This window comes from Salmo salar, chromosome 06 (genome assembly GCF_965601325.2).
Source record: "Salmo salar chromosome 06, fSalSal1, whole genome shotgun sequence".
NCBI lineage: Eukaryota > Metazoa > Chordata > Actinopteri > Salmoniformes > Salmonidae > Salmo > Salmo salar.
Window position 1 is genome coordinate 32,615,063 of NC_138296.1, and position 14,938 is coordinate 32,630,000.

Genomic DNA, 14,938 nt, shown 5'->3' on the forward strand with positions numbered 1-14,938 from the left:
TATACACATGCTGAAAAACAAAACATTATGTACACTTGAACCTTATTACCCCACAGACCAACACATTGTTAGCCCTGTGCAGATGCACAGACGGGAAGTGATGTCAGTCCCTGTCACCAGGGAGATGGAGATGGTTGCTTAGATACCATGACACTGGGTTCTTGTTTCTAAGCTTTTTTTCTCCACCTCTCCCTCACGTACTCACACAGACGGAAAGACCGAGACACTGACTAGTCCCCCAGTGGCTGGTGTTCATCTCTCATCTGCCTCCCTCCTTCCATCACTGGACGACCCTGTGAGCTGACATTCTCTCTCTCACACTCTCTTTCTCTCTCCCTTCCCCTTTCTCTTCTCTCTTTCTAATGGGCTGAGTTAGTCTCTCCGTATTTCGACATCACTGCGTGTCCTTTAATGCCAGCAACATGTCTTTGAAATGTTGCTTTTTCCATATGAGCAGGGAAGTAGCAGAATAGTACGCATGAGACTAAAAGTAAAGTATGATGATTTTGTTGTGATATATATTGAGTTGTTAGAGCAGATGTGACCTAGCTCTTTGCCTATGTTATTGAATGGGACTGTTGACACTTCCTCTAGCTGTGGTCTGTCCGTCCTGGTTGTCAAGGGGACAGTGGGCCATTGTATGAACCTGGGTGTTTATAGGGCCTGGAGATGGAGTTTATTGGCCTGGTGGCAGGAGTGTTGTTGGGCCTGGTGGGGTTTATGGGCCTGGGGGCAGAGTTTGTTTTATGGCATGCTGGAGGAGAGGAGGAGTGTTATCAGGCCTAGCGGTGAGTGGATGTGTTTTTACTGCCTTCTGGTACAGCTACATTTAGCCTGGAGAGGGGATCATATCATGCCTTAAATTGGATTGGTCTTTACTTTTTAGGGCCTGTTGGTGGAGGTGCACTGGGCCTGGTGGTGGAGGTACACTGGGCCTGGTGGTGGAGGTGCACTGGGCCTGGTGGGGGAGGTGCACTGGGCCTGGTGGTGGAGGTCAATGCAGCCTAATGGATGTGGGGTGCCAGATGGTGTTGTTTGTGATGGAGGAGGTCTATCGACTCAGTGGTGGAGATGCAGGCTTGGTTAACTCTGTCAGAATGCAGCTCCTCTTTCAGAGTGTAAAGCTAAGCTTCAGAGCATGGATGGATCCTAGTCTGGCTAGTCACGAGAGATGAATGTTGAATTTGGTATGTATCACAGAGGATAGGTTGTTGTCTACTGCTGGGGTCCATGCTGTTAACCCATCAGATAAAGACCAAAGGTCTCCCAAGGCCTCCAGATGATGCAGAGTTCAGCTCTGAACTACTGAGAATGGAAACAGGGTGCCTCCTGCACGGCCGGTGTGTGGCTCACTTCATACCCTACAGTCTCCATGTTGCTGCGGCCCAGCGGCGTGCTAACATGGCACAGATCCCAACGCTAACCGTTAACGCTAACAGACACTTAACTCACAAACACAGCAACATCCACACCACCGCAGCCATGAGATCTGAACATTGCAGCACATCTCAATGTGCTAACACAGCCCAACACAGAGAGGAACAGGAACATCAACCCAGCGTAGCAGGACAGAGCTTTAACCAAAACGCAGAACCGCAGATACTAGGTTGCAAGTGCTCTACCTTCATATGAACTGCATCCTTCCAGCGGCTCCCATCTATTCATTTAACGGCTTGTGGTGTCCACTCACTCAATCAGTCACTTATAGGCTCCCCTGACAGCCAGAACAGAACCCAGCGCGGGAGAGAGAGGGGGGGGGGGGGTCACTCCTGATCATACAGCCTGAGCAGACACTGCGGTACAGGGAGAGAGAGAGAGGGAAGGAGGAGTGGATGTGTGTGTGGCTCTTTTTAAATGATGAGGGTGGAGAGATGAAGAGATTGGAGGTGAAAAGAGAGCGGTCTATATCAAGGGTGAGAGAGATTGAGAGGTTCAAAGTGGAGAAAGAACAGTCAATATCAAGAGGCAGTGATAGAGATCCAGGCAGACAGACAACAGCTCTGTGTGAGAGAGAGAGAAGAAGAGAGGGAGAGAAGGAGGGAGGGATGTGGTGTGTGTGAGTTAGAGGGAGGGATATCCACTGCACTGTTGTGTGACTGGAAATTTAATAGAGAAAGGGATGGAGGGAGGCATGCAGGGGAGGAGGGGAGAGCGATGCAATGCAAAAGCGCTGCACATTGGTATGGAATTCCAGGGGACTTCTATAGGCTGTGAACAATGCCACACCGTTACTGCATAGAGAGATGGAGGGGGTAGGGGACAGGGAGGAGAGGAGAGGGAGAAAGAAAGCTAATGGTATAGATATGTCTGTGGAGTGAGTGCTCTATTGTGTACTGCAGCGAGTGGGACTGGTGGGGTAAACGGAAGAGAGACGGTAGGGGGTAAGGGGTTGGAGGGGGCAGCTTAGGCCATGTACATAATGGGGGCATTGAGTGGGCACCATTCCAAACACAGACCTTAGAGGGAGCCCCAATCACATGTAACGAACTGACTTTCATGAAATGGTCCGTTACTCACGTGGAATGACAAGGAAGGTATAGGGAGATAGGACATGACAATGAAGCAGGCTGCCTTCGCACAAACAGAAGTTCTGTGTGTGTGTGTGTGTGTGTGTGTGTGTGTGTGTCAGAGAGAGAGACTGAGAGAAGAGTGGCTGTGAAAAAGACTGATTCACCATGTCTGAATATAGAACGTTATCAATTCACCACTAATCGCCCATCTGATTATCCCCGGCCCCCCTTCCCTCCCCCTCTCTCTCTCTATTGCACAGACACAGTCTCTCATTGCAATGACCTCTCCTTCCTCTCTCAGTCCCCCAATCGCTGTCTCCCACTGACACGCCCCATCCCTGAGTATCACAATATTGATCTCATATTTGAGAGAAATCGTACTAAATGGAGAGGACACAGACCCGCTCTGAAAGATTCATAGCAATAAGTGAATGTGTGTGCTGGGGGGTGGGGCTCTAGGTACTGTATGTGCTTGATCGTTGCCAAGGGAACCTGTCAGAGCCAAACAGCAGAGAACGTTCCCTAATAAAAGCACACGTGCATCTTTACCTCCCCCCTCTCACACACACACTCTCTCTCTCCGTCTCTCACACACACACTCTCTCTCTCCGTCTCTACCTCCCCCCTCTCACACACACTCTCTCTCTCCGTCTCTCACACACACACTCTCTCTCTCCGTCTCTACCTCCCCCCTCTCACACACACTCTCTCTCTCCGTCTCTCTCTCACACACACTCGTTCTCTCTCCCAATCTCTATATCCCCTCCTCTCTCTACCTCTCTCACACACACACTCTCTCTCTCTACCTCTCTCACACACACACTCTCTCTCTCTACCTCTCTCACACACACACTCTCTCTCTCTACCTCTCTCACACACACACTCTCTCTCTCCATCTCTCTCTCACACACTCTCTCTCTCCATCTCTCTCACACACACACTCTCTCTCTCCGTCTCTCTCTCACACACACTCGTTCTCTCTCCCAATCTCTCTATCCCCTCCTCTCTCTACCTCTCTCACACACATACACCCAAACACTATTTTTCTCTCTATCCCCTCTCACTTTCTCTCTCACACACACGCTCATATGCTCTCTCTATATATATCACTCTCTCGCTTGCTCTCACGCTCACTCTCCCTCTCCCCCCCTCGCTCTCTCTTTCACTCTCTCTCTCACTCCCTCCCCCCCTCTCTCTCTCTCACTCCCTCCCCCCCTCTCTCTCTCACTACCTCTCCCCTCTCTCTCTCTCTCTCTCTCACTCCCTCCCCCCTCTCTCTCCCTCCCCCCTCTCTCTCCCTCCCTCTCTTTCTCTCTCTCTCTCCCTCTACCTAGTCAACTTCAAACCCTGAGTATAACCTGTAGAGTAACAACTAAAAACACACAGATGCACATTTATCTTCATCAGCTGTCTGTCAGGATTATATGTATATCACTGGAGGCTGCTGAAGGGAGGACGGCTCATAATAATGGCTGGAATGGAGTCAATGGAGTGGTATCAAACACATGGAAACCACGCGTTAGATACCATTCCATTGACTCCATTCCAATAAGCCGTCCTCCCCTCAGCAGCCTCCACTGTTCACATCAGCACATGCTTTTCGATCTAAATCAAGCAAATTGTATTTGTCACATGCGCACAATACAACAGGTAGACCTTACAGTGAAATGCTTACGTACAAGCCCTTAACCAACAATGCAGTTTTAAGAAAATACCCCAAAAAAGTAAGAGATAAGGATAACAAATAATTAAAGAGCAGCAGTAAATAACAATAGCAGGGCTATATACAGTGGGTACCGGTACAGTCAATGTGTGGGTTCACTGGTATTGAGGTAATATGTTGTACATACATTTACATTTACATTTGTCATTTAGCAGACGCTCTTATCCAGAGCGACTTACAAATTGGTGCATTCACCTTATGATATCCAGTGGAACAACCACTTTACAATAGTGCATCAAAATCTTTTAAGGGGGGGGTTAGAAGGATTACTTTATCCTATCCATGTAGGTAGAGTTATTAAAGTGACTATGCATAGATATAACAGACAGTAGCAGCAGCATTCCAGTGGGGGGGGGCAATGCAAATAGTCTGGGTAGCCATTTGATTAGCTGTTCAGGAGTCTTATGGCTTGGGGGTAAAAGCTATTTAGGAGCCTCTTGGACCTAGACTTGGCGCTCCGGTACCGCTTGCCGTGCGGTAGCAGAGAGAACAGTCTATGACTAGGGTGGCTGGAGTCTTTGATAATTTTTAGGGCCTTCCTCTGACACCGCCTGGTATAGAGGTCCTGGATGGCAGGAAGCTTGGCCCCGGTGATGTACTGGGCCGTACGCACTACCCACTGTAGTGCCTTGCGGTCGGAGGCCAAGCAGTTGCCATACCAGGTAGTGACGCAACCCATCAGGATGCTCTCGATGGTGCAGCTGTAAAACCTTTTGAGGATCTGAGGACCCATGCCAAATCTTTTCAGTCTCCTGAGGGGGACAGATTTTGTCGTGTCCTCTTCACGACTGTCTTGGTGTGCTTGGACCATGTTAGTTTGTTGGTGATGTGGACGCCAAGGAACTTGAAGCTCTCAACCTGCTCCACGACAGCCCCGTTGATGAGAATGGGGGACTGCTCGGTCCTCCTTTTCCTGTAGTCCACAATCATCTCCTTTGTCTTGATCACATTGAGGGAGAGGTTGTTGTCCTTGCACCACACAGTCAGGTCTCTGACCTCTCTATAGGCTGTCTCATCGTTGTCGGTGATAGGCCTACCACTGTTGTGTCATCAGCAAACTTAATGATGATGTTGGAGTCGTGCCTGGCCGTGCAGTCATGAGTGAACAGGGAGTACAGGAGGGGACTGAGCACGGACCCCTGTGGGGGCGTGTTGAGGATCAGCGTGGGGGATGTGTTGTTACCTACGCTTACCACCTGCGGGCGGCCCATCAGGAAGTCCAAGATCCAGTTGCAGAGGGAGGTGTTTAGTTCCAGGGACCTTAGCTTAGTGATGAGCTTTGAGGGCACTATGGTGTTGAACGCTGAGCTGTAGTCAATGAATAGCATTCTCACATAGGTGTTCCTTTTGTCCAGGTGTGAAAGGGCAGTGTGGAGCACAATAGTGATTGCATCATCTGTCGATCTGTTGGTGCGGTATGCAAATTGGAGTGGGTCTAGGGTTTCTAGGATAATGGTGTTGATGTGAGCCATGTCCAGCCTTTCAAAGCATTTCATGGCTACAGACTTGAGTGCTACAGGTTGGTAGTCATTTAGGCAGGTTACCTTAGTGTTCTTGGGCACAAGGACTATGGTGGTCTGCTTGAAACATGTTGGTATTACAGACTCAGACAGGGAGAGGATGAAAATGTCAGTGAAGACACTTGACAGTTGGTCAGCTCATGCTCGGAGTACACTTGCTGGTAATCCATCTGGCCTTGTGAATGTTGACCTGTTTAAAGGTTTTACATCAGCTGTGGAGAGCATGATTACACAGTCCTCAGGAACAGCTGATGCTCTCATACATGTTTCAGTGTTACTTGCCTGGAAGCAAGCATAGAAGTTATTTAGCTTGTCTGGTAGGCTCTGTCACTGGGCAGCTCTTGGCTGTGCTTCCCTTTGTAGTCTGTAATAGTTTGCAGGCCCTGCCACATCGGAGCCAGTCGTCCATTAAACCCAGTGAAGCAGTGAGAATGAGTCTTGCATGATCTGCTATTTGTGACATGTGACAAATGTGTGTTCACCTTCACACACCTGCACCATAAAGCTTGGATAATATGGCCACCTTTTCAAATACTCAATTTGTTGCGTCTTGGAGTGTGTGACTTTCATTTGCGCAACAACTTTGGGATTAATTTAATTATATTGATTGATATTGTTGCCACAACTTTGAGAATGTAAACTATTCAGTACAATAACAAAACGTGTTTAGGACGCTGCTGGTGTATGAATCTATATAGCAATAGTCATTGCGTCCTCGTTACATAGCAATGAGAGGAGTGGGATGTGCACCACCAAAGCGCAATAGGGACAATAGTAAACACCTACGCGTCGGATACAGGGATTGTCAAGGTGCATCTACACAAGAGAGGTGCAGTACTTAATTGTATAACATAATAAGAAAGACTAGCCTACATATTGAATAAAGTTATGTAAGTTATTAATCGTCCTGCCTCTGAGACAAGGGAAAATAATCCTATTCAACCAGACTGGTCTCAATCAATGGGAGAAGGTGCATTTTTTGTTGTCGCTTGTTGTAAATTCTCATTCCTTCCAGCCGTGCGCGCGTGTTTATTAGTGGTGTACGCATGCCTAGAGAAACGGACATGTTTCTATTAGATGTCTATATTTATCGTCAACGATTCGTATTTACTCGAAATAGTTTACTAGGCCTATGTTTCGTCATGATTTTTCCATCACCCACTTTCGGTGGTTGTATTTTTCCATCTGGCCATGTAAGATGAACGGGCTCTGCTTTCTTAGGTCTGGAAAACACGGCACTGTGGTACAAGCGCCGAAAAAGGGTGAATCAATTTGAGAGAGAGGGCGGGTTGGAGAGAGAGAGAGAAAGGACGAGTGAGAGGGGAGAGAAGACGCTGACTATAGGCTACGCCTCTGCAGTTTAAGGAATATATTAAAAGGAAAGGTAAGATTCATTAAATGGAATCAGAGTATAAGGGACGTTATTCGTGTGTCGCATGTTAAACAAATCCCGTTGTTTGACTTTGGATTCTGAGCTTTCATAAAGCAGCGTTGGGGTATGACCAGCCTATTCTTTCTCTGCTGAATAGTTTTCGCTGTTCCAATATATTTCATTTGCGGTTGTCGTTAACGAATTAATGCGGGGGTCTGTATGTGTGGGTTTGCGTGCGTTCGTCTGTGCGTGCACGCAGCGACGCGCATCAATGTAAACTGATAAATGTTAAGGCTATTGCTTTAATAAGGACCGCGTTTCAGAATTGATAGGACGGAATATCAACCATGTTTCTGGAAAGAAACAAGCGGATAGCCTACATTATCGTCCTGAAATGTGAGGAGTTTCGGCGCCTTTAACCATGAATTGTGGCGAGACGATACATTTAATTTGGTGAGAGTGCGTACGAATGAAACAGGAAAGTCAAGTGATTCGTGTACTTCATACTTAATTCATAAGAAGACATACGCGCGTCTCGTTAAATTGCCTGTTTCTGACATTGGTGTAGTGTCTTTGGCAAATGGCATTGATAACAATTGATAAATGCACAGAGCAGTAGCCTACTTTTTAAAAATAATTATTGCCTATAATTATAATAATGTATTGTTATGGCTCGTATTTCATAGTTCTGCTGAGTAGCCTAATGCATGGCAAATTAAATATTTCCTATTCAATAGGCCAATAGTTCTGAGAAAAAGTTATTAGGCTATACCCACTGGGTATAGACGTCAATTCAACGTCTATTCCACGTTGGTTAAACGTAATTTCACTGAAATAACGTGGAAACAACGTTGAGTCAACCAGTGTGTGCACAGTGGGTAGTATTAAGCCACATTATTTGCGGTCATCTGTTTCGTTTGGTTATTCTCGATTGACAATGATTAGTGTCCCCAAATAGTGTGAATAATGCGGAGGCACCGTGCGCGGCACATGACTGAGGCATGCAGGTTAAGCCACTATAACTGTTGCCAACAGAGGAGCCCCTCTGATTGAGAACAAGGAGCAGATAGATTAGGGCTGATGAATGAAGATCTACCGCCTCTATCTGCAACACAACGAAACGGTTACGAGCAGATTGAAATGCTAATGTGCAGCAGTGTGTTGTGGGTGGGCAGTCTGGCAGAATGAGATTGCTGCCTGGCACAGCAGTCAGTGGGCACAGTTTGATTTCGTGAGTTTATGATAGGGGCTAAGTTATTAATGGGGCGTTAGGGGGCAAAGTGGAGCACTGGGCAGGATTAGATTGAGGGTGAAGTGTGTTGTGCGATGGGTGGTTAGGCTAGAATGGGGGAGAGGAGAGTGCTTTAAAAGAGGCCCTTCAAGCACTGGTCCTGGGCCAGTTCTGCCTCTCAGCTGGTGGTGGATGGCTGAAGTTGGATTTCAGCTCCAAGCTAATTTTGGAGCAGTGCTCAGAGGCATTTCTGTTGAGATATGACTGTGGGAAAGCTGCCATTCTGAGAATGAAAAGTTATTTAATTGTGGAGTTGGACTTAAGGGTTAAGTGTATGAAATAGAGAGCAATGGACAGAAAAAGTTAATAAACCAATAAATACACAACTTTAGAGAGAATATTTTCCCCAAGAAACGAAGTAGTGAGCAAAAGGAACATTTAAAAAAAACATTTTCTACATGTGTCTGACTTTACACTCATCTCTGGTCCACTCAATCATCCAAACCTCATCCACTGCTGGTCTTAAACATAAACCCAGTCCCATAAACCAGTCTCACTGCTGTTACATCTGTGGAAATAGTTTTCATTAAACATTGGCACCATGTCAGATTTGATGCTTGTTAGTACCTACTGTATCACTGCTTCACTCTTAATTGCTCAGTGAACGACTGTGATGTATGCCATTATAACTACAAGCCTCTGTGCTTATTCTTAACCATTTTGCTTGTAACTACAGATGTAAAAATGTAAGATGACGTTAAGTTTTTGATGCTTCCCTTATAGCAGATGTTTAAAGTGCTCAGATCAAACGGGGCCTGTTAGTACATGTGAGGTGGAGCTGTGTGGGTAGTCAAAGTGCACATCCCTCTCCTCTCCACTCATAGGACCAGTACAAGTCACAGAGTGGCCCTGGGAGGAGGAGAAGAATGTCACTTTAAATATCACATTAGAGACAAGGCCTTTTAGCCAAGGGCAGGGTTTTAAAAAGATCAAGACATCTCGTAGCTGTAAAGACAAGGATAAATCTAGCTCTTGAAACACACACAAGTGGTTCTTTCCTTTCCTTCCTTCATTCCTTCCTTCCCTCCCATCCCCCCACCAAAGATATTCCCTAAAAATGTCCTTGAGATTAATTGAAATGGATTAAAACCAGACTGGGTCAAAAGGTGACCAATAGCAAGCGGTGGACAGTCAGAGGAAAACAAGAACATTATTTATTAAGCATTGTCCTCTATGGATTGAAGGGTTTAGACATAATTTCCCCGGGCTTCACACTCCCAGCAAATCCAGAAACCTGCTACACTGAATTAGTAAAGGCCTTGGAACTGTTAGGGATCTGTCATGTAGCTGTGGCCCAGGCTGCCCCAGAATCCTTTTCAGTCTTGACAGTGCACAGCCATTGGCACCTCTTTACCTAATATGCGTATTATTAAAATTAAACAATGTCATGATTCACAAGGAAATGTTAACTCAGATTACTTAATAGCGTGCAGGTGGAATATTTTATTCAAGACATAGTTGACCTGCTGTAGGACATCCCATGAATTTTAACTCTTACCCCATTCATCCAAACTGAGTTGTTGTTAATAAGGAGCACTGCTCAGAATTGACATAATTTTGCTTTGTCCCAGTCAGCTAGCTTTTAATATAGAGCTCACTAGATTTTAATATAGATCTCATTAGATTTTAATATAGAGCTCGCTAGCTTTTAATATAGAGCTCGCTAGCTTTTAATATAGAGCTCGCTAGCTTTTAATATAGAGCTCGCTAGCTTTTAATATAGAGCTCGCTAGCTTTTAATATAGAGCTTGCTAGCTTTTAATATAGAGCTCGCTAGCTTTTAATATAGAGCTCGCTAGCTTTTAATATAGGGCTCAGCTAGATTTGAATATAGGGCTCAGCTAGATTTGAATATAGGGCTCACTAGATTTTAATATAGAGCTCACTAGATTTTAATATAGAGCTCACTAGATTTTAATATAGAGCTCACTAGATTTTAATATACAGATTGCTAGGTTTAATATGGCACTCATCTAGATTTTAATATAGATTTGAATATAGAGCTTGCTAGATTTTATTATAGAGTTCACAAGATTTTATTATAGAGCTCACTAGATTTTGATAGAGCTCACTAGATTTTGATATAGAGCTCACTAGATTTTGATATAGAGCTCACTAGATTTTGATATAGAGCTCACTAGATTTTGATATAGAGCTCACTAGATTTTAATATAGAGCTCACTAGATTTTGATATAGAGCTTGCTAGATTTTAGTTATACAGTAAAGAATAAAGGAACATCACTGTGTTAGCAAGCCCACAGAATCCACACAAGCTCCTGGTTGGCTGTTTGCCCCAGGAAGAGAAGAGTGGACAGGTCAACTATGCCCAGTTGGCAGACTAATTTGAACTGCCAAAACCAAGCTGAGAGTCATAACTTTGTTGTTGTCACAAATTAAGTGTGGGATGGGTGATCTCAGTCATTTGAGAAATCAGGCCAGCCTGCACTTTCATTTCAGAGTCACATCACTGCATAACTGATGAGGCAGATGAAAACAAGCAAACAGGAACAGGGGAGATTACACCTGCACACCTAGCCAAGAGCAAAGTTGACTGGGAGATAATGCATTACCCTCTCAGGGCTCTTGTCACCTGAATCAAGTGCTTTTAGACTTGAGCATTGTCAATCTGCACAGCTCTGTTCACCATTTTGGAGTGTTACGTTAGAGAGAAAATACCACAGTAAGACGTGTGTCTTTTACTGTATAAATGTGGTTGTGTGTATTTGTGTGTGTGTGTGAGAGAGAAAGAAAGAAAGAAACTTTAGACTTTTTAAAAAGAAAACAAGAGGGGGATATAGATGAGACTGGCACTATTCTCAATAGGGCAAGAAGTTGGCTGATCTCTATATAGGCTGGGATTGTCATTGATTGATAGCAGCCCAACTTGCTGGTGTCGACAGGATGGAGGTTGAAGTTGACTGCTAGCATGCTGGAGAGACTTGCTGATCAGCTATGATAGGCTGAATTTGTGGGAACAACCTAGGACTGTCCCTGAATAATGCAGTGTGATGAACCGCATGGCATTACAGCCTCTGTTATCATGTCACACATATCAGCGTTTGTCCCCACATGTGCCTATACATTGTCCTAACCACAGGAGGGAAGGACAAAGATCTAGGTTTCCTTTTGCATGATCTGGCATCACTTCAATCTTAATAACCAGAGTCTGGATATTGCATGAGCACAGACTGACCCATTCTCAGCAGAGCTGCTAAGCCGCCTGCCACTGATGACAGAGCAGATATAATTAGCTGTGATTGGTTTGATTGAGTGTCCAGCCTAGGCCTGGGTGTCGGCCCTTCTGGGGCCATGATGACTGGCATTAATTATTGAATAATAGTTGGGGAGAATGACAATGGTTAATGATATCAAATGAATACCATAATCCATTGAATTGACATCATTAGAAATAGTGGAATTTCCCCTGAGGGGGATGTGCTCATGTCTATGTCCCTTACAGCAGGGGAGTCTGGGTAGGGACTGGGAGCCATAGATGGGTTACCTTCTAGTGTTAATGAAAGGTACTGTGGGAGTGGTCGGCTCTACTAGACCACTGGGTAGGGACCGCTGGGTAGGGACCGCTGGGTAGGGACCGCTGGGTAGCGACCGCTGGGTAGGGACCACATGGGTAGAGACCGCTGGGTAGGGACTGCTGGGTAAGGACCACCCAGGGACCGCTGGGTCGGGACCGCTGGGTCGGGACCGCTGGGTAGAGACTGGCGGCCATAGATGGTTTTCCTTCATGTGCTCCGTGAGAGTGGTCGACTCTACTATAAGGTTCGACCATGTGTTAGTAAAGCCGGTCACATAATGGAACGTGATCATGCTGCTGCTCACTCATGTGTCACATGGGTGCCTGGAAGCAGGAGGGTTACGGTTGGATCATGTTATTAAAAATTGGTTGGCTAATGAAAGCGGCCAGTTTTACATGGTTTGGTCGTATATTGGCTAAGCCGGTTGGGTGATGGTAGTGGGGTGGGGGACTTTTGTTAGATCACGTGTTAGTAAATATGGTGGGGTAATGAAAGCGGTCAAGCTTTCAGTGACCTCTCTTCTTTGGAGCCATGGCAGCTTGGCTGCATCAAGGCACAGTATCTTGAGGGAGTTTGTTTCGGGTCAGTGGCAACATAAGAGCTCAATATAGCCATGCAAAGTCAGACAAACTGAGGCTAGGGGCTTTTCCTCTGTCTGCTTGACTGGCTGTGTGTGATCAGAGAGCACTACAGTTAGCGCCTGCATGCCTGCGAGGATGTTGATGATGATGTTTATTACAGTGTAATGGTGATGATGATAATGGTATGATTATGATGACCACAAAGCATCATGGGGTGGCAGGTAGCCTAACGGTTAAGAGCATTGGGCCAGTAACTGAAAGGTCGCTGGTTCGAATCCCTGAGCCAACTAGTTGAAAAATCTGTTGATGTGCTCTTGAGCAAGGCACTTAACCCTTTTTGCTCTGGATAAGAGCATTTGCTAATTGACTAAAATGTGTGGGATTTTAACACGTGGTATTTTTGGTTGACTGTTTGGTAAGGTCACTGTTTGGTGAGGTCACTCCAACAATGCTCAACAAGCTGAGTGGGAACATGACTGAGAAGGACACATAGGCAGAGGGCTACACACCCAGGCTGGTGATGTCACAGGGAGAATGTGACAGTGGGGGAGAGCAGCCCCCAGTGTCTCCTAGTAGAGCTCTCTGAAGGCCAGAGAGGAGCAGGCAGGCTGCAGCTAGTGACGTCATACATGATTACTGCGATAAATCACTGATTCTGCACTATGGTTAGGAAGGATGATTATTCTGAGTGCCATGGTGAATAACACGCATGCCTTTATTATTTTATTTGTCCTCTTCTCAGGGGTCTGCAGGATGGGGTTATACGGAGACTGTTGACTCAGTTGTACTCATTTATTTATATATTTTGCTACTCTTGCATTTTTTTCTCTCCTAGTTATTTACTGGGTGCAGCAGCACCAGTGAGTGAGAGCCCCAGCACCCAAGGCCAGGCCCCAGTCCTCAGTGTGGAGTGATGGAGCTGCCCCGTGTTGGGAACTGCAGAGCCAGGCGACGGACACCCCTGCTGCTGATGTGACGGAGACACGCAAGATGGTGAGTGAGCAGGTTACTATGGCAACCCGAGTCTGCGCGAGCGCTTCTATTTCGCACAGCGTGGGAGAGAGGGGTGGAGAGAGATCGTGGACAGGGGAATGGTGTAGAAACCAGCGGAGGAGAGAGGAGAGGTGTGGAAAGAGCAGTCGGACTGAAAGGGGTGAGGAGAGAGAGAGACACAAGCATTATATGAAGAGAGGATTGAAAGATCACAGAGGAAAAGAAGAGGGATGATAGAGGGAGTGGATGGAGTAAAACTAAGTGAGATGTGAATGATGGGGTGAGACCAAGAAGGCATGATATCACAGTAAAGCAGAAGGGAGGGATGACAGGGACGTGTCCTGTGATAAAGAGGTGCCCTGCTGTCAGGTATACAAGCTTGTTTTTTTCCTGTTTACTCCTCCATATTCTCAGCCAATACCTTTTTCACTCCATATACAGTACATTTTCCATGTTTCTCTCTCTCACTGTCCCTCAATTCATCCATCTATCCCTGCATCTCTCTCTCTCTCTCTCTCTTTCTCTCTCTCTCTCTCTCTCTCGTAATGATTTGGTTGGCACGGCACTCTGCTGTGATAAAGACTGACGTGGTGTCAGTCTTGGTGACTGGTCTCCATGGAGACGTCCATCAGTCAGTCTGTGTCAGTGTTTCCTAGGCGAATCCTTATCGTGTTTGTCAGTGAGGGTGTTTATCTGTCTGTGTATTAGTCAGTGTGTCAGTCATAGAGCATGCTGGGGCAAGGCCTGGATGGATGGGGGAGTGTTACTTATCACACAAAACATATACACACAAATACACACACATTATGCTTATTCGCCAAGAATGCACACAATCTCACACAGCACTGTAGGATCTTAACACACACACATATGAAATTTGTTATGACACGTGCACAAACATTCAACTGCCACACACTCCCAAACACACACAATATGCCATCACACATAAGGACATACATTTAAAAATGCACATATAGCACTGTAGACACACACAGAATGTAGACACACATAGAATGTGACACACATAGAACAAGTGAGGATAAATGCACAAACACTCACACAAACACATTCTATGCATTCTGTAAAACACATCATATTTTGACCCCACAAAAACAATCCTACACGCATGCTTGCGTGCCTTTCCCCTGCAGTGGAAAAGGCAACTTGAAAAACAAGGTTTGACGGAAAAAATGCTGAAGCAAGTTCTCACAAAAATAGCTTGGAGCAACAAGCAGTGCTGAGCTATGCTGTGTGTGGAGGGGGCTTTGAACGGAGCCGGGGAAAGGGGGCCGTTTACATGGCTCTGTAAATGGCTGAGAGACATTTTGATTAACGGCTGACTCCGGCTTCCCCCTCAGTGCACAGGAATTGAGTGTATCAACATGCTTAACACCCTTAAATACGGATTAATTGT

General features: G+C 45.9%; 1 protein-coding gene across 2 annotated transcripts in view; it reads left to right on the plus strand.

Annotated features, from left to right (window-relative positions):
• Window positions 1-6,790: 6,790 nt before the first annotated feature.
• LOC106606919 (leucine-rich repeat-containing protein 4B) overlaps window positions 6,791-14,938 on the plus strand; it is a 33,010-nt gene continuing 24,862 nt past the window's right edge. The window contains exons 1-2 of one of the 2 annotated variants that reach the window (XM_014203389.3): window positions 6,791-7,137; window positions 13,367-13,524. The gene's annotated coding sequence lies outside the window, so the exon portion shown is untranslated. The other variant, XM_014203390.3, reaches the window with a different exon arrangement.